This window comes from Helianthus annuus, chromosome 7 (assembly GCF_002127325.2).
Source record: "Helianthus annuus cultivar XRQ/B chromosome 7, HanXRQr2.0-SUNRISE, whole genome shotgun sequence".
Taxonomy (NCBI): Eukaryota; Viridiplantae; Streptophyta; class Magnoliopsida; order Asterales; family Asteraceae; genus Helianthus; species Helianthus annuus.
This window is the reverse complement of record NC_035439.2, coordinates 44,380,004-44,400,281: the sequence shown is the minus strand read 5'-3', so window position 1 is coordinate 44,400,281 and position 20,278 is coordinate 44,380,004.

The window sequence follows — 20,278 nt, the reverse complement described above, 5'->3', positions numbered from 1 at the left end:
AAACTGAATACAAAGTTTAAAAATGAACGATTTCAAAAACGGTTCTAAATTGAACGGTTTAAAAGGAAACGCTTTTAAATATTAACGACTTATAATAATGATTTGTTTAAAAAAGTTAAAAATGATTTTAAAAAGAATCGGTATAAATTGAATCATTTAAAAAAAACTTTAAAAGACAAACAACTTTAAAAATAACGATTTTATTTAACAAGCGGTTTAAAAATGAATAATTTTAAAAACGATAGACGGTTTTAAAAAAAGTTAAAAAAATATTTTAAAAACGACGTTTATAAAAAACAAACGCTTAATAAAAATACATATTTATTTGTATATGTAAAACATATTTTTTTAAATAATAATCGTTAAAATAACAAAATAATAAAAAAAACTTGAGTAATTGCATTAATAATCTATTAAAAGTAACAAAGTTAGTGTCAGGGGCCAAAATCGTTATAAAATGCAACCTCGGGTCTGACATATTAAAAGATTTCTTTGAGGGCTTAAATGGTTAAACTGGCTAAACCAAAGGGGCCAAAATAGTAATTTACTCATTTATTTATTAGAGTAAACTAGTCCAAGTACTCGTATAATACACGTCGGCTACACACAAAAAAATTATACTTTAACAGTGTTGACGTAAATAATTTAATTATATATACGTTCAAATATTAACATAAAATGATGGAGAGTACATCAAATAATTGAAATACATGAATACCATAAAATTTCACAATTCATTGAAGATCTCTTTATATACAACATTAGTCGTTTTATTTGTAGGTTTGCCATTGTTGTCAAGTATTAGTAGCTTGACTCCATCTCGTGTATTAACCCTTGATAAAGGTACGTACTATTGACCATGTGTGAAAACTGGTTGTCTCAAGTACAAACCAACTTTTGATAGCGACTGGCCCTGGCTTTTGTTGATCGTCATGACAAAACATACAGTTATTGGAAACTGCCTGCTTTAAAATGCAAGGAATCTTTCTACCCGAAGGAATTAAATTAATTCTAGGTATGAATGTGCGAGTACCAATATTTCCACCTGAAATTATCTCCGCTTCAATTACACAACTGTAAAGTTTTATAACCTTTAACCTTGTACCGTTACACATACCATTTCGTTGGTCAATATTTTGTAATAGCATTACTGGAACACCAACTTTAAGCACTAACCTATGATTTGGTAAGCCAGATACTTTAAGACACCTGAGCATATCCGGTGTCACACCCTGGCTTTGCGGAAGCGTGGTTAATCTGGTGTGACTTCTTAATACCGTAGCTTAACCATAACAACGCTATATGAATAAAAACCATGCAAGATCATCCATTTAATTTAGTTTTAAAAAACCAAGTACAATAACATTGTATCAACGGGAACACACCCTAAAACATAAACATTGTTCAACAAACACAAACATCAACATAACACAAACACGGTTTAAGGACTGTGACTTGTCTAGGAAAGAGTCACATTCCCTAAACCCGGATGACCTCGTACTAGTGCAGCGGGAAAACGTGCCATACCGTGCCAGATCCTTTAATTCCCTGAAATACATGTAAGTTGAAAAATCAACAATAATGTTGAGTGAGTTCATGCGTAAGTGAGCAAATAAACCTTTGTTTGTATAAAAATCCTGGTATGTAGCAAATAAGGAAAAAGAGATCACCAATGGTTTGCAAGGCCATTGATATGTGTGAAATGCAAGTAGGAAGGCTCAAACCTAGCAGACTTATGCGTTGGGTACAAAGTCACCCCGAGGTCCGTTATGCTGGGCCTGGGGTTGGGCTCGCTACACCCAAGTAGATCTACCGCTCCTGCCCCTCGGTCCTATCTTGAGGATTAATGACCTCAAGTTTCCGCCTACCCATTCACATGATCTAAGTAACAACCCTCCTTACGCTAACCATACCATGTAAGAAATATTCGTAATCATAGTAACATGTATTTCACCCCCGCAGTTTAGAAAACTGAAAACAGTTAAGAGAAAAGGGGGACATGAACTCACAGCGGTGCGTCTCTACCAAGTAATACTCCAAGTCAAGCAGCTGTGCAACGACCTACATGTACTAACTCTATTAGACGGATGGCCGTGCCTTAGCTTTATGGTTTAAGTTTTTGGGAAATAGTTAGACAACTATTTCGTGTTTACATTCTGCGCATACTTGGTAATTATTCTCCTTCCCAAGGATGGTGGATTTAATACATGTGCGTTCGAAATGCATTATTAAGTCTCACTCAATATATATTTTATTTCTAACTTCAAAATATAAATATTTTTCTCAAAAATATTATATTTTTACTTCACAAAATTCTCCCAAAATAATACTTTGTCCAAAAATACGCGTTCATAAATATTTCCGTAAAATGCGTAAGTTACGTTTTAACGATCGAGTGGTAATAGTAATTACCGGTGTAACTTATATATTTATCGTGAAAGCGTTCGTATTATTTTGGATTCGTTACTTTTGATAATATTATTTTTACCCTAAAAATAATATTTATACACTTCACAAAATAATTGACAAGTGACGTTGTGAAAAATATAGTTACTAAATATATATCTATCACGTTTAATATTTGTGAAAATCCCACCTCCGATATTTGTAAATAAAGTCGTGGTGAAACTTATATATTTTGAAAACATGTCAAAATGTATTTCTAACACTTATAGTGAAAATAATTCTAAGTGTTAGGTTTTTGGAAAAAATTTCGCCAGAGTTTCCTCTGTAACTGGAGGTGGCCACGCTTTCAAGCGTATCATTTTCTTTTACAAATCAATTCAACAATTTTCTTATTCAATCAAAATAATGTCCAACACATCAAACTAGTTAATAAATATGTAAATCGCATAAATCACATGAACTTGTAGTTCTCTTAAATTATGATGTAAATCCCATTACTTTTAGCGGATCTTTATATAAATTAGTCCGGTTTCGTATAAACCTTGCTTTTAAAGAAATCCTGTCTTTACATCTTCTTGTCATCTTTTACAAAAATTGTTATTTTGTCGAAACTTTTGTGCTACACAAGTGCTTACACACTTATGTGTTCTAAAAATCATTCTAGTTAACGTAGGATCCGTCTTTAGAAAACATTATTTCTTTAACACTCGGTCCTTTGAAAATACCACTTGTAGATTCGTAGATCTACTAGTTTTAAACACTATTTTACAAGTAAAAATGCTTTTACATAAGTTCGTGATTCGTGTGTGGTAGAGTTTCACCCTTTAACCCTTGTTTCATTCAAAACAACCTTATGTCATGATCTATGATCATGACCAAACCGGGTTAAATGATGATCCGAGCTACCACAACATAGATCGGGTCCAAATAACCACACAATTCAATTACTACATCATTTACACAACATATGAGCTTTTAACCCTCCATATTAGTGTTTTTAGTAATCTTTAATGCATCAACTTGTAAGATTACGAGTTTTAACCGTTACATATCCTTTTAACCACTTTAAATTAGTTCGAGAAGGTGTTTTAAGTAACTTACCACTAGATCGAGGCTAGGGGAGAATCTAAGCGCAAAATGAGAGGATAAAAGCAAGAGAATGAGGTCCTTTGAGCTCCGAGTGCACCAAGACTCCTTATATGTGATCCTTAACACTTGTGTGAGCTTAGAATATGAAGATCAAAGTCGAAAAATGGTTGTATGTGGGGGGGGGGGGTGTTGTCGGCCGAGAGCTCCAAGAGGGAGAGAGGAGAGTGTGTTGAGAGTTAAGTGGTGAAATGATTTCTTGTGCCTTCACTTGTTCTTATAGACAAAGATTGAATTATGGACCAAGGGATTATGTGTCTTGTAGATTTTAAGCACATAGATTAAAATAATAATATGGAGGACATGGTATGTCCCCCTAGATGGGGACAGTTTCTAAAGGGGGGGGGGGTTCTTGGTTAGTTTGTAACTATTAGTTAGGTAATAGTTAGATAAGTTAGTTAAGTTAGGGTTTAACCCGGTTAGTTGTGCGTTGTGCTTTATGGCGGGTGTTAGGGTATTCAGGGACCCTAACTGGCTCAGGAAAAGACAAATAATGTTAATGGCAATATTTTCATGTTCCGGGTATAGTCCGGTTGTTCGGTTGGATAGTAATCCGTTAAAGTGCTTAACAAAGCTTTAGAGTGTCGTTAATACCATTTTTAGTGACACAACTTATTCCCGACACGTTGGAAAGTGTCTAGTAATATTTTTCTCATGTTTTGGCACTTTATTAGTTAGCTAAAAGCTGAATTGTTAATTAAAGTGCTGAGCTTTGTGCTTAGTGTATGTCCTAGGCACATCCTGTCATTGTATCTTATTCCTAGAGACGCAGTTCTACAACCCTTGTGTCCCTACACTCACTATGGGTGTAGTGAAATATTTCCGGCTCATACAGGCCTTAGAGACAATATCTGCCTGATGCTGGCTTTATCAGCATGTTCAATAGGTTATCCGCTCATAGTGCTACTGTGCTTTTGTGCATCATGTTTGTCACTAAGGTTCAGCGTGTAAATAAAGTAGTGACGGTAATTAAAGTATGATGCAGGTATGTACAAGTCTCAGAAATCAAGTAGCAGTTCATCAGTAATTTCAAGCAAGCACAGTAATTAAGCAGTAATTAATTATTAATTAAACCGTACGGATACCTGATTTAGTGAGGGTTGTCACATCCGGTGAGTATATTCTTTGTTGTGTAGGATTTGCATCTTCAGTAGGGCAAAGACTGTCAGAACGAAGATACTCTTTTTCTTCACCTTGGAATAGCGACAACAATCTGTCATTAATCTCGTGGACAACCTCATTCTTAGGTGCAATTATAGCCCTATCGCTAAAGTAATTACGATCATTGTAGTTATCCAAGATTGATGGATAAACAAAATCAATTAGGCTAGAAATTGGGTCAGATGTGCTGTCAATTAGAAGATCCGGTGGTATTTCGATTGTTGGTTCTCCATCATTCGAACCACCAAGGTTTCCCTTACCCACATCCAAAAGTCATTTCACAAAATTATTTATCTCTTGAATTTCGCGAAAGGATAGTAGAGATGGGTCATAGCCTGCAGCCCTTCACAAAATTTCGAAGTGCAAATCCCTAGCAAGGCCCTGAGGGTGCAATTGACCAAAAGAGACTCGGTAATACTGCACTGTAACACTCGCCTTAATAATTTATTATTAAGTTATAAAATACGCACTTTTCAAAAACCAAAATACATAATATTCAAAAACTTAGTTAATAACTAAGTTCTACATTGTTATAGTATTTTAACATAACCAACTAACTAGTTTAGAACATTCGAAAATAAGTAGTGTTTACACAACAACATTGACTAAAACATAATTAGATTAGTGCGGAAGTTTCAAAACTTGTGTTCGGTTCTTGATTTCCTTGCTTGATCGACATCCAAAGTGAAACGAGCATTACCTAAGGTCAAAACCACAAAAATTGTCAGTTTTGACAACATAACGATACGTAAATACAAGTTCTAGCGCAAAACCACGAAAACAAAGCAAAAATGCAGCGAATTGCGTCTGTCGCGCCCCGCGACAGATCACGTCTTGGCTTTCGCGGCCCGCGACGGATGTCGCGTGACGCGACGATGTGCATGTTTTGGCGTCGCGTAGCGTGAGCACCCCTTTTTGACAGAAGGTTTGCAGATTTGCCCAGCATTGTTATTTTCAACATCAAACTTCAAACTAACATAACTTTCGATATACAAACCCGATGTCACACGCCGACCACGTAGGACAACAAACCGTGGCGGAAACGTCGGGGAGTGTTGCAACAGAAGCTATTGTTTCACAACCATGGATACAAAAAGTGTTTCGTTTTATTGATAATATTAAACATTGCATTGTCTTAACATAGAATAAACAAGTTTTACATCGTTTATCACTATTATTATGTCACTAAGGCCTCGTCCAGATCCTATGTGACGCATGCATCCTAGTAGTCATTCAAGCATCAACACCTGAAACATATGTAAAAACTTAGTCAGCAAAGAAATGCTGGCGAGTACATAGGTTTATAGGAGTGTCGAATTCATGGCTAGTTTAAGGGTTGCAATACTTTATTAAAAACTTTGTTTTGAAAAGAGTATAATATTGCAACTTAATTAACCAACTCAAATCAAGCGGGTTATAGTTTATAAAACCTCGTAGCCATGATTCTTAACCCAAAAACATTTGCTTTAGAAAACCAACTTGTAAAACATCTTGTAAAAACTCGTTAAAACTCGTATAGTTTATATCTCTTAGAAAAACATCGTTGTGTGACATCGTTTCAAAATCATTTACCCAAGTGAACTAAATAACGGCACGATATGTAATATGATGAAAACACTTATATATAAGAAGTACCAACGGCGTATCTACCATGTTTTCACCACTTACCCCCGTCTCGTTATCTAAACACTTAACCAAAAACCAATTGTTTATCGAAATCGTTTAACATCGTTTCCAAATCGTTTACTCGTTCCCAAATCGTTTCCAATCGTTCCCAATCGTTTACTCGTTTCCAAATCGTTTAAATCGTCATCATTTTAATTGTGAAAACTTATATATGGTCGCCTCGTTAATAACATTCAAACCTTTGTGACTCGTCCATCGTTCAACTCGTTCTCGTATTAACAAACCACCAAAGGGTAAGTTAACAAACATCAGATTCAGTCGCTACCCACAACCCCCACACATAACCATGGGTGTAGTAAAGTAACGGGATTTGTCAGATCCTATGGTACCATAACCTAATACTGGTCGGCTTGATCAATGCTAATGAATGTCATTCGTTATGTAACTACAACCAACAAGTTCGTTCACTTTATCGAAATCGTTCTTAGTTTAGTAAAAATCGTTTTAATCGTTTTTGAAATCCTCGTTTAAACCTTGAAAACATTTCGTACATATGAATCACCCCAAAACATTTAAAAACAGTAAAATAGGGGAACTATGTACTCACATGTAGTGCAAAGTATCCTCGATCAAATAGAACTTCAACAAACCTTGCTTTTAAAGAAATCCTGTCTTTACATCTTCTTGTCATCTTTTACAAAAATTGTTATTTTGTCGAAACTTTTGTGCTACACAAGTGCTTACACACTTGTGTGTTCTAAAAATCATTCTAGTTAACGTAGGATCCGTCTTTAGAAAACATAATTTCTTTGACACTCGGTCCTTTGAAAATACCACTTGTAGATCCGTAGATCTACTAGTTTTAAACACTATTTTACAAGTAAAAATGCTTTTACACAAGTTCATGATTCGTGTGTGGTAGAGTTTCACCCTTTAACCCTTGTTTCATTCAAAACAACCTTATGTCATGATCTATGATCATGACCAAACCGGGTTAAATGATGATCCGAGCTACCACAACATAGATCGGGTCCAAATAACCACACAATTCAATTACTACATCATATACACAACATATGAGCTTTTAACCCTCCATATTAGTGTTTTTAGTAATCTTTAATGCATCAACTTGTAAGATTACGAGTTTTAACCGTTACATATCCTTTTAACTACTTTAAATTAGTTCGAGAAGGTGTTTTAAGTAACTTACCACTAGATCGAGGCTAGGGGAGAATCTAAGCGCAAAATGAGAGGATAAAAGCAAGAGAATGAGGTCCTTTGAGCTCCGAGTGCACCAAGACTCCTTATATGTGATCCTTAACACTTGTGTGAGCTTAGAATATGAAGATCAAAGTCGAAAAATGGTTGTATGTGGGGGGGGGGGTGTTGTCGGCCGAGAGCTCCAAGAGGGAGAGAGGAGAGTGTGTTGAGAGTTAAGTGGTGAAATGATCTCTTGTGCCTTCACTTGTTCTTATAGACAAAGATTGAATTATGGACCAAGGGATTATGTGTCTTGTAGATTTTAAGCACATAGATTAAAATAATAATATGGAGGACATGGTTTGTCCCCCTAGATGGGGACAGTTTCTAAAGGGGGGGGGGGTTCTTGGTTAGTTTGTAACTATTAGTTAGGTAACAGTTAGATAAGTTAGTTAAGTTAGGGTTTAACCCGGTTAGTTGTGCGTTGTGCTTTATTTCGGGTGTTAGGGTATTCAGGGACCCTAACTGGCTCAGGAAAAGACAAATAATGTTAATGGCAATATTTTCATGTTCCGGGTATAGTCCGGTTGTTCGGTTGGATAGTAATCCGTTAAAGTGCTTAACAAAGCTTTAGAGTGTCGTTAATACCATTTTTAGTGACATAACTTATTCCCGACACGTTGGAAAGTGTCTAGTAATACTTTTCTCATGTTTTGGCACTTTATTAGTTAGCTAAAAGCTGAATTGTTAATTAAAGTGCTGAGCTTTGTGCTTAGTGTATGTCCTAGGCACATCCTGTCATTGTATCTTATTCCTAGAGACGCAGTTCTACAACCCTTGTGTCCCTACACTCACTATGGGTGTAGTGAAATATTTCCGGCTCATACAGGCCTTAGAGGCAATATCTGCCTGATGCTGGCTTTATCAGCATGTTCAATAGGTTATCCGCTCATAGTGCTACTGTGCTTTTGTGCATCATGTTTGTTACTAAGGTTCAGCGTGTAAATAAAGTAGTGACGGTAATTAAAGTATGATGCAGGTATGTACAAGTCTTAGATATCAAGTAGCAGTTCATCAGTAATTTCAAGCAAGCACAGTAATTAAGCAGTAATTAATTATTAATTAAACCGTACGGATACCTGATTTAGTGAGGGTTGTCACATTCTCCCCCGTTAGAAAAATTTCGTCCCGAAATTTTAAGTTCTGCTTCTAGTCGCAGGGTTCTCGGGAAATAAGTGGGGGTATTTCTCTTTCATCCGGTCCTCACGTTCCCAGGTGTATTCAGGACCATGTCTGGCATTCCAACGAACCTTGACGAGCTTGACACTGCTCCGGCGGGTCTTGTTCACTTTCCAATCTGTAACCTTAACGGGTTCTTCAACGAAGTGGAGCGTGTCGTCAACATGAATTTCGTCGGTAGGAATGACAACGGTATCTTGCGTTGGACTCTTCCTTAAATTTGATACGTGGAACGTATCGTGAACACCATTCAGTTCAGCAGGTAAGTCCAGCTTGTATGCTACCAACCCAATTCTTTCCAAGATTTTGAACGGGCCAATATACCGCGGATTCAACTTCCCACGCTTCCCGAAGCGTGCCACACCCTTCCAGGGTGATACCTTCAACAAAACCATATCTCCTACCTCAAACTCCAGAGGCTTCCTTTTTCGATCCGCGTAGGCTTTCTAACGGTCACGAGCCGCACTGATGCAATCTCGGATCTGTGCAATCTTATCTGTGGTTTCCTGGACCACATCAGGACCAACCAACTGTCTATCACATGCGTCAGACCAACAAAGCGGTGATCTGCACTTGCGGCCATATAAAGCTTCGAATGGCGCGGCACCAATACTGGTGTGGTAGCTGTTGTTGTATGAAAATTCGACCAAAGGCAAATGCTTATCCCAGCTACCGCCCAAATCCATCACACATGCTCTCAGCATGTCTTCCAAGGTTTGTATCGTCCGTTCGCTTTGCCCGTCGGTCTGCGGGTGAAACGTGGTGCTTATATTCAATTGCGAGCCAAAAGCTTCCTGGAAGGATTGCCAAATCCTTGAGACGAACCTTCCGTCTTTATCAGAGATGATTGAGAGAGGTACTCCATGGCGTGTAACAATCTCTTTCATGTAAATTTCGGCCAATTTGCTCGTATTATCCTTCTCTCTGATAGGTAAAAAGTGTGCTGACTTCGTCAATCGATCCACTATTACCCAAATAGTGTCATGGCCTTTTGGCGTTCTTGGCAACTTCGTAATAAAATCCATGGAGATTTGTTCCCACTTCCACTTGGGAATTTCCGGTTGTTGCAGAAGTCCTGAAGGCTTCTGTATTCCTCTTTAACCTTAGCGCATGTTAAACATTTGCTCACATAAACAGCCACATCGCCTTTCATCCTAGGCCACCAATAAGAATCCTTAAGGTCCTGGTACATCTTATCCGCTCCAGGGTGGATAGAGTATCGAGATTTGTGAGCTTCATCAAAAATAACCTTCCTTAAACCTCCAAACAAAGGAACCCAAATCCTTTTCTCAAAACATAACGTTCCTTCCTCGTTTGGTACCAATAACTTCTCCATCCCACGGATATATTCTTCTTCAAGGTTCCCTTCCTTGAGAGCTTCTTTCTGCGCGGCAGGAATGCGCAAGGAAAGATCGGTCTGAATTATCATTTCTAAAGCCCTAACCCTTATGGGCTTGATCCTCTCTTTTCGACTTAGGGCATCGGCGACCACATTCGCCTTCCCTGGATGATACTTTATCTCGCAGTCGTAATCGTTCAGCAACTCAACCCATCGTCTTTGCCTCATATTCAGCTCCTTCTGGTTGAATATATGTTGTAGACTCTTGTGATCTGTGAAAATTGTACACTTCGTACCATAAAGGTAGTGTCTCCAGATCTTTAAAGCAAAAATTACTGCGCCAAGCTCCAAGTCATGTGTGGTATAGTTCTTTTCATGTACCTTCAGCTGGCGTGACGCGTAAGCAATAACCTTTTGGCGTTGCATCAACACGCAACCCAATCCTTGACGCAAAGCGTCGCAGTATACCACAAAATCTTCCGTACCTTCCGGTAGTGCTAATATTGGCGCATTGCAGAGCTTATCTTTCAATATCTGGAACGCTTCTTCCTGTTTGATTCCCCAATCAAACTTCTTATCTTTTTGCGTGAGGAGCGTCATTGGTTGAGCGATTTTTGAAAAATCCTCAATGAATCTCCGATAGTAGCCAGCCAAACCCAAGAATTGTCGAATCTCGGTTGGCGTCTTTGGGGTCTCCCAACTCTTGATCACTTCGATCTTGGTGGGATCAACATGAATTCCATCTCCATTCACCATGTGTCCAAGGAACTGGACTTCTCGTAGCCAAAACTCGCACTTAGAGAACTTGGCATACAGCTGTTCCTTCTTCAGCAATTCCAGAATGGCCCTTAAATGCTGTTCGTGCTCGGCCTTCGTCTTTGAATAAATCAAGATATCATCGATGAACACTATCACGAACTTATCCAAGTATGGCTTGCAAACTCTATTCATCAAATCCATGAACACTGCAGGTGCGTTTGTCAACCCAAATGGCATGACTAGAAACTCGTAGTGTCTATATCGAGTTCTGAAGGCTGTTTTCGGGATACTCTCCTCTTGTATCCTTAACTGATGGTATCCAGATCGAAGATCGATCTTTGAATAAAAGCTTGAACCTTGCAGTTGGTCAAACAGATCATCAATCCTTGGCAGAGGGTATCTATTCTTGATCGTCAACTTGTTCAACTCCCGGTAGTCAATGCACATACGAAAACTACCGTCCTTCTTCTTGACAAACAAGACCGGAGCTCCCCAAGGCGAGAAGCTTGGTCGGATAAATCCCTTGTCTGACAACTCCTGAAGTTGTGTCGACAGTTCTTGCATCTCAGACGGAGCAAGTCTATAGGGTGCCTTAGCCACAGGCGCGGCGCCTGGAACTAAGTCGATGCGAAACTCCACTTGCCTCTGAGGCGGCAATCCAGGCAAGTCCTCTGGAAAGACTTCTGGATATTCCCTCACGACAGGGATGTCTTCGATCTTTGGTTCTTCAGCTTTCTTATCTACAATGTGTGCCAGAAAGGCAGCACATCCCTTCAGTAAACATTTTCGCGCTTTGAGGCAGCTGATAATTCTTAACGACGTATCACGCTTCTCTCCGTGAACCACAATTGTCTCACCATCATCAGTTAGGATACGAACTACCTTTTCGTGACAAACTATCTCAGCCTTGTAGCCTGATAACCAATCCATTCCTACCACCACATCAAAGCTTCCCAACTGGACTGGTAGTAGATCCAGAGCAAACTCACGCTCTCCCAATTCGATCACACAACCTCTGATAACTTCATTGGCTTCTACCAACTTTCCATTAGCCAATTCGATCGAGTACGGAATATCTAATTTACTAGCGGCTAAACCAAGCATATTCTTAAACTCTAACGACACGAAGCTATAATCGGCGCCAGTATCAAATAAAACGGACGCATAGCGTTGGTTTACAGGGAACGTACCAGTGACAACATTGGGATCCTGGCGCGCTTCCCTTGCTTCAGTATTAAACACTCTTCCACGGGCTTGGTTCAACTCTGGGCAGTTCCTCTTGTAGTGCCCAAGATTACCACAGTTGAAGCATCCGGATCTCTGCCCATTTCCACCAGCTTGATTATTCCTCGGATTACGATTCACAGTGCCCGCTTGATTAGCATTGTTAACTCGATTTCCATCACCTCCATTGTTCCCTTGTGGGCGATTTCCATTTCCACCTCGGTTGGTGTTTCTGTTTCCGAATCCTCCCTGGCCTCTCTGGCCAGCTATGGCCCAACAAGAATCCTTCAAGTGGTCAGTCTTTCCACAAGCTTCACAAACTTTCAAACCACAACGGCCAGAATGGTGGCGCTGGCAGGTATTACACTTGGGCTGGGCGCCCATGTATCCTTTTCCTTTCTTCCCACTACCAGCTGTAACCTGAGCTGGCGTGCTTGATTCCCCTTTCTTAACCACACCGCTAGTGCCTTGCTTAAAGTTTGAAAACTTCCGCTTGTTACCTCCTGATGACTCCACATGAGTCTCTTTCTTCTTTGGCTCAGCTTCATCAAACTTGTTCAGGCGAATAGATTCCTCTGTGAGAGCCACGCTCAAATCAATCGCCTCAGTAATAGTCGCATGCTTGGAGGAGGTCACCATGCTTATGATTTGAGGAGCTAATCCCCAAATAAAACGTTCAATCCTTTTGAACTCTGGAGTGACCATGTAGGGTACCACATGCGATAAGTCATGAAACCTCTGAACGTATTCTGCGATCTTTGGACCTTCCATCTTTAAATGCCAGAACTCTGTTTCCAATCTTTGGATTTCAGCGCGGGAACAGTACTTTTTGCGCATAAGTTCCTTCAGTTCGGTCCAGGTCAGCGCGTAGGCAGCAGCTTCACCAAGTGTCTGTACTCGCAAATTCCACCAAGATAGGGCTCCATCCAAGAAAAGCCCAGAGATATAGGTGACTTGCTGATCTAGTGCGCATTTGCTCATGCGAAGAACAGATTCAGTTTTCTCAGCCCAACGAACAAAGGCGACAGCACCTCCTGTGCCATCAAAGTTGACTGGCTTGCAGTCTAGAAACTGTTTGTAGGTGCATCCTGCACGTACAGTATAACATGTGAACGACATTAGCATCTTTGCTATAGATATCCAATTAGGTCATGGTATGTCTAAATGACTTAGTATTACCATGAGGTGGGTTGTTGTTGTTGCCAGTGTTGCCTGAGTTGCTTCCATTAGTCCCTCCTTGAGAGGCGGCGTATTGCGCGATGGCAGCAGCGATGATTTGCTGGAGTTCTGCCTGATTGGTAGGCATTTGCGGTTGTTGACGTCTCGGCGGCATCTTCTAAAAGATGTGTTTACGTCGGTCAGGCCATAGTAATGCGCACGTATATAATAATAGTAATAGTACATAACATCTCATGTTATCAATATATCATTCACATATCATCTCTTGTCACAAATATCATTCACACAACATCCCATGTCATAAAAACATAAATAATCAATCAAGCATCAAATATGATGAGAATACTGCGATTGCCATATATCGAGACCACATAGTAAGTGTATCAGTACATCACAGTGTCACACAACATCAATCGACTAGGGGCTACATCACCCCTGTCCAAAAACTATATCAAATCAGTGTCACTACATCCCATGTACAAAATCAACAAAAGTCATAATCAGAAAGTAGTCTCCAAAAATGCTGTGCAGTCAAAAGCAATCGCCGTCTTCTCACCAACGTCTACCCAAACGGCACTGATGAGCTCTATACGGATGGCGGTGGAGGAGGGGGAAAGTGAGTGTAAAACAAACGACGCAACTGGAGCCAGTCCTCCTCCATGGCTCTCTGAGTACGAAGGAAAGAAGCAACCTGCTGCTCTAGTGCAAAGAGGCGTGCAGCATAATCTGGGGGTACAGGTCGAGAAGGCTGCAAAGGAGAGTGGGTCTGACCCTGGCACTGACACGGCGGCGGCTGAGCTCTCTCCAGCTCCTGAATGCGCTGTGTGTGTGCCTCGTGCTGAAAAACAAAAGACATCAAAACGTCCTCAATAGTGTGCCCCACATGGTAGGGATGGTAGGGGTCGGTCGGTGGCATAACAGGTGGTGATGACCAGAGAAACGGCTCCCTGGCTGGATCAAAAGGTGCCACATGATATGGAGAAATAGGGGGTAAAACAGGTGGAAACTGTGGCTTGAAGGGAACAGATGTCGGCACATGCCCAAAGGGATGGGCCGAGGAACCCTCTCCAGGTCGCGCTGGAGGTGTAAACTGAGGGAATGAAAAGGAGGTATCAACGTGACGAGTATCAGTGATCTGAGGGGGAATAGGTGGAACCTCATCATCAGCAGGAATCCACCCGTGCTGTGCATGCTCATCTCGTGGATCCATGTAGGTCGTGAACAGTGCATGCTCGGGCTCTAGTGGAACGGGATTAGGTGGGGGAGCAACAAGAGGGTGAACGGGTGCATCAGCAATAAGTGGGTGATCAACATGATCAGCAGCAATGACATGATCGCCCTCCAACAACGGAGCATCCACAGGGTGATCATCAACAGGTGGGTCAGCAAACACAGGCTCAATAGGCATGCCAACATGAACGGGGTCATGCTCAAGCACAGGGTCTAGAGCGGCTGCCTGCTCAGGGGCGATGGAAGGCTCGGGATCATCAAAAGCCATCTCAAAGTCAAACTCAGGGTCGATGGGATCCACTGGGTCAGCTGGGTCGACTGGATCCTCCACAGGCTGATCCATAGGTATAAACTCTATATCCTGATCCGGGTCGAACCCTGGGGGAAAGATAGGATCAGAATCCTCCACATCATCATGGTCAAAAGCAAAGCTAGGTATAGGGGCAACAGAGGATGCCTGGTCAGGATCTGAACCATGTGAAAAGTGTTGTGCGCTCAGAGTGTGGGAAGGTGCGGAGGCCACAGACTCAAAGGAGTCTGGAGCAGGTGAGTGTGCAGGTGACTCCGCAGCTGGAGCATCTGCGAGCAGTAAAAGTCCTCCGTCGGCTATGAGGGCCTCGCCCTCCTCATCGTCCTCTAGGAGATCATCGTCAAACAGATCAATATCGCCATCAGCCTCGGCGTCAAGAAGTAAATCGTAGGCAGGGTAAACAGCTAAGGGTATGGGAGCAGGGATCTCCACTAACGGTAGGTACTCAACAAGAGGGCCATCGGCGAGCTCATCAGCCTCGTCAGGTAGCGCGAAGGGCTGGAAGTCGTCCTCGTCCGTGCTAGAAACGTCCGACGTGTGCACCTCGTGCTCTGAAGATGCTAGGTCATCAGATACTATAGGTCTAGGTCCTGTGGTGTGTGAGTCGCATACGCACAAACATGTCGCATGGCACTGGTGACTCATGATGTCTGTAACATAAACACAAATATGCACAAATAATCAGTCATACAATCAGGTAAACACATTAGTCACCAAGTAAGAAATCACATAATTCTCCTAGTCCCACTAGCCTCCCAGTCTCTAAGACTGCTATCATCTACCTCGACCTCTTAGATCGAGCCTCGGCCTCCAAGACCGAGCCTACTCTTCCTAGCCTCACTAGCCATCTACCTCGATCTCCTAGATCGAGCCTCGGTCTCCAAGACCGAGCCTCAGCCTCCAAGACTGAGCCTACTCTTCCTAGTCTTACTAGCCATCTACATCGATCTCTTAGATCGAGCCTCGGTCTCCAAGACCGAGCCTCAGCCTCCAAGACTGAGCCTAAAAATAAATAAATAAAATGTGCTCAACATTTGTATGTAAAAACGTTTTGGATCTGGACTTAAGTGGTATGCAGTAAAAATGTTTTCGTGAGAGCCCTAGTGATCATAGCCTAGACTCGAGAAGGAATCCTAGTTCGCTATGATCAGGGCTCTGATACCAAGCTGTCACACCCTGGCTTTGCAGAAGCGTGGTTAATCTGGTGTGACTTCTTAATACCGTAGCTTAACCATAACAACGCTATATGAATAAAAACCATGCAAGATCATCCATTTAAATTAGTTTTAAAAAACCAAGTACAATAACATTGTATCAACGGGAACACACCCTAAAACATAAACATTGTTCAACAAACACAAACATCAACATAACACAAACACGGTTTAAGGACTGTGACTTGTCCAGGAAAGAGTCACATTCCCTAAACCCGGATGACCTCGTACTAGTGCAGCGGGAAAACGTGCCATACCGTGCCAGATCCTTTAATTCCCTGAAATACATGTAAGTTAAAAAATCAACAATAATGTTGAGCGAGTTCATGCGTAAGTGAGCAAATAAACCTTTATTTGTATAAAAATCCTGGTATGTAGCAAATAAGGAAAAAGAGATCACCAATGGTTTGCAAGGCCATTGATATGTGTGAAATGCAAGTAGGAAGGCTCAAACCTAGCAGACTTATGCGTTGGGTACAAAGTCACCCCGAGGTCCGTTATGCTGGGCCTGGGGTTGGGCTCGCTACACCCAAGTAGATCTACCGCTCCTGCCCCTCGGTCCTATCTTGAGGATTAATAACCTCAAGTTTCCGCCTACCCATTCACATGATCTAAGTAACAACCCTCCTTACGCTAACCATACCATGTAAGAAATATTCATAATCATAGTAACATGTATTTCACCCCCGCAGTTTAGAAAACTGAAAACAGTTAAGAGAAAAGGGGGACATGAACTCACAGCGGTGCGTCTCTACCAAGTAATACTCCAAGTCAAGCAGCTGTGCAACGACCTACATGTACTAACTCTATTAGACGGATGGCCGTACCTTAGCTTTATGGTTTAAGTTTTTGGGAAATAGTTAGACAACTATTTCGTGTTTACATTCTGCGCATACTTGGTAATTATTCTCCTTCCCAAGGATGGTGGATTTAATACATGTGCGTTCGAAATGCATTATTAAGTCTCACTCAATATATATTTTATTTCTAACTTCAAAATATAAATATTTTTCTCAAAAATATTATATTTTTACTTCACAAAATTCTCCCAAAATAATACTTTGTCCAAAAATACGCGTTCATAAATATTTCCGTAAAATGCGTAAGTTACGTTTTAACGATCGAGTGGTAATAGTAATTACCGGTGTAACTTATATATTTATCGTGAAAGCGTTCGTATTATTTTGGATTCGTTACTTTTGATAATATTATTTTTACCCTAAAAATAATATTTATACACTTCACAAAATAATTGACAAGTGACGTTGTGAAAAATATAGTTACTAAATATATATTTATCACGTTTAATTTTTGTGAAAATCCCACCTCCGATATTTGTAAATAAAGTCGTGGCGAAACATATATATTTTGAAAACATGTCAAAATGTATTTCTAACACTTATAGTGAAAATAATTCTAAGTGTTAGGTTTTTGGAAAAAATTTCGCCAGAGTTTCCTCTGTAACTGGAGGTGGCCACGCTTTCAAGCGTATCATTTTCTTTTACAAATCAATTCAACAATTTTCTTATTCAATCAAAATAATGTCCAACACATCAAACTAGTTAATAAATATGTAAATCGCATAAATCACATGAACTTGTAGTTCTCTTAAATTATGATGTAAATCCCATTACTTTTAGCGGATCTTTATATAAATTAGTCCGGTTTCGTATAAACCTTGCTTTTAAAGAAATCCTGTCTTTACATCTTCTTGTCATCTTTTACAAAAATTGTTATTTTGTCGAAACTTTTGTGCTACACAAGTGCTTACACACTTGTGTGTTCTAAAAATCATTCTAGTTAACGTAGGATCCGTCTTTAGAAAACATAATTTCTTTGACACTCGGTCCTTTGAAAATACCACTTGTAGATCCGTAGATCTACTAGTTTTAAACACTATTTTACAAGTAAAAATGCTTTTACACAAGTTCATGATTCGTGTGTGGTAGAGTTTCACCCTTTAACCCTTGTTTCATTCAAAACAACCTTATGTCATGATCTATGATCATGACCAAACCGGGTTAAATGATGATCCGAGCTACCACAACATAGATCGGGTCCAAATAACCACACAATTCAATTACTACATCATTTACACAACATATGAGCTTTTAACCCTCCATATTAGTGTTTTTAGTAATCTTTAATGCATCAACTTGTAAGATTACGAGTTTTAACCGTTACATATCCTTTTAACCACTTTAAATTAGTTCGAGAAGGTGTTTTAAGTAACTTACCACTAGATCGAGGCTAGGGGAGAATCTAAGCGCAAAATGAGAGGATAAAAGCAAGAGAATGAGGTCCTTTGAGCTTCGAGTGCACCAAGACTCCTTATATGTGATCCTTAACACTTGTGTGAGCTTAGAATATGAAGATCAAAGTCGAAAAATGGTTGTATGTGTGTGGGGGGGGGGGGGTGTTGTCGGCCGAGAGCTCCAAGAGGGAGAGAGGAGAGTGTGTTGAGAGTTAAGTGGTGAAATGATCTCTTGTGCCTTCACTTGTTCTTATAGACAAAGATTGAATTATGGACCAAGGGATTATGTGTCTTGTAGATTTTAAGCACATAGATTAAAATAATAATATGGAGGACATGGTATGTCCCCCTAGATGGGGACAGTTTCTAAAGGGGGGGGGGGGGTTCTTGGTTAGTTTGTAACTATTAGTTAGGTAATAGTTAGATAAGTTAGTTAAGTTAGGGTTTAACCCGGTTAGTTGTGCGTTGTGCTTTATGGCGGGTGTTAGGGTATTCAGGGACCCTATCTGGCTCAGGAAAAGACAAATAATGTTAATGGCAATATTTTCATGTTCCGGGTATAGTCCGGTTGTTCGGTTGGATAGTAATCCGTTAAAGTGCTTAACAAAGCTTTAGAGTGTCGTTAATACCATTTTTAGTGACACAACTTATTCCCGACACGTTGGAAAGTGTCTAGTAATATTTTTCTCATGTTTTGGCACTTTATTAGTTAGCTAAAAGCTGAATTGTTAATTAAAGTGCTGAGCTTTGTGCTTAGTGTATGTCCTAGGCACATCCTGTCATTGTATCTTATTCCTAGAGACGCAGTTCTACACCCCTTGTGTCCCTACACTCACTATGGGTGTAGTGAAATATTTCCGGCTCATACAGGCCTTAGAGGCAATATCTGCCTGATGCTGGCTTTATCAGCATGTTCAATAGGTTATCCGCTCATAGTGCTACTGTGCTTTTGTGCATCATGTTTGTCACTAAGGTTCAGCGTGTAAATAAAGTAGTGACGGTAATTAAAGTATGATGCAGGTATGTACAAGTCTCAGAAATCAAGTAGCAGTTCATCAGTAATTTCAAGCAAGCACAGTAATTAAGCAGTAATTAATTATTAATTAAACCGTATGGATACCTGATTTAGAGAGGGTTGTCACATCCGGTGAGTATATTCTTTGTTGTGTAGGATTTGCATCTTCAGTAGGGCAAAGACTGTCAGAACGAAGATACTCTTTTTCTTCACCTGGGAATAGCGACAACAATCTGTCATTAATCTCGTGGACAACCTTATTCTTAGGTGCAATTATAGCCCTATCGCTAAAGTAATTACGATCATTGTAGTTATCCAAGATTGATGGATAAACAAAATCAATTAGGCTAGAAATTGGGTCAGATGTGCTGTCAATTAGAAGATCCGGTGGTATTTCGATTATTGGTTCTCCATCATTCGAACCACCAAGGTTTCCCTTACCCACATCCAAAAGTCATTTCACAAAATTATTTATCTCTTGAATTTCGCGAAAGGATAGTAGAGATGGGTCATAGCCTGCAGCCCTTCACAAAATTTCGAAGTGCAAATCCCTAGCAAGGCCCTGAGGGTGCAATTGACCAAAAGAGACTCGGTAATACTGCACTGTAACACTCGCCTTAATAATTTATTATTAAGTTATAAAATACGCACTTTTCAAAAACCAAAATACATAATATTCAAAAACTTAGTTAATAACTAAGTTCTACATTGTTATAGTATTTTAACATAACCAACTAGCTAGTTTAGAACATTCGAAAATAAGTAGTGTTTACACAACAACATTGACTAAAACATAATTAGATTAGTGCGGAAGTTTCAAAACTTGTGTTCGGTTCTTGATTTCCTTGCTTGATCGACATCCAAAGTGAAACGAGCATTACCTAAGGTCAAAACCACAAAAATTGTCAGTTTTGACAACATAACGATACGTAAATACAAGTTCTAGCGCAAAACCACGAAAACAAAGCAAAAATGC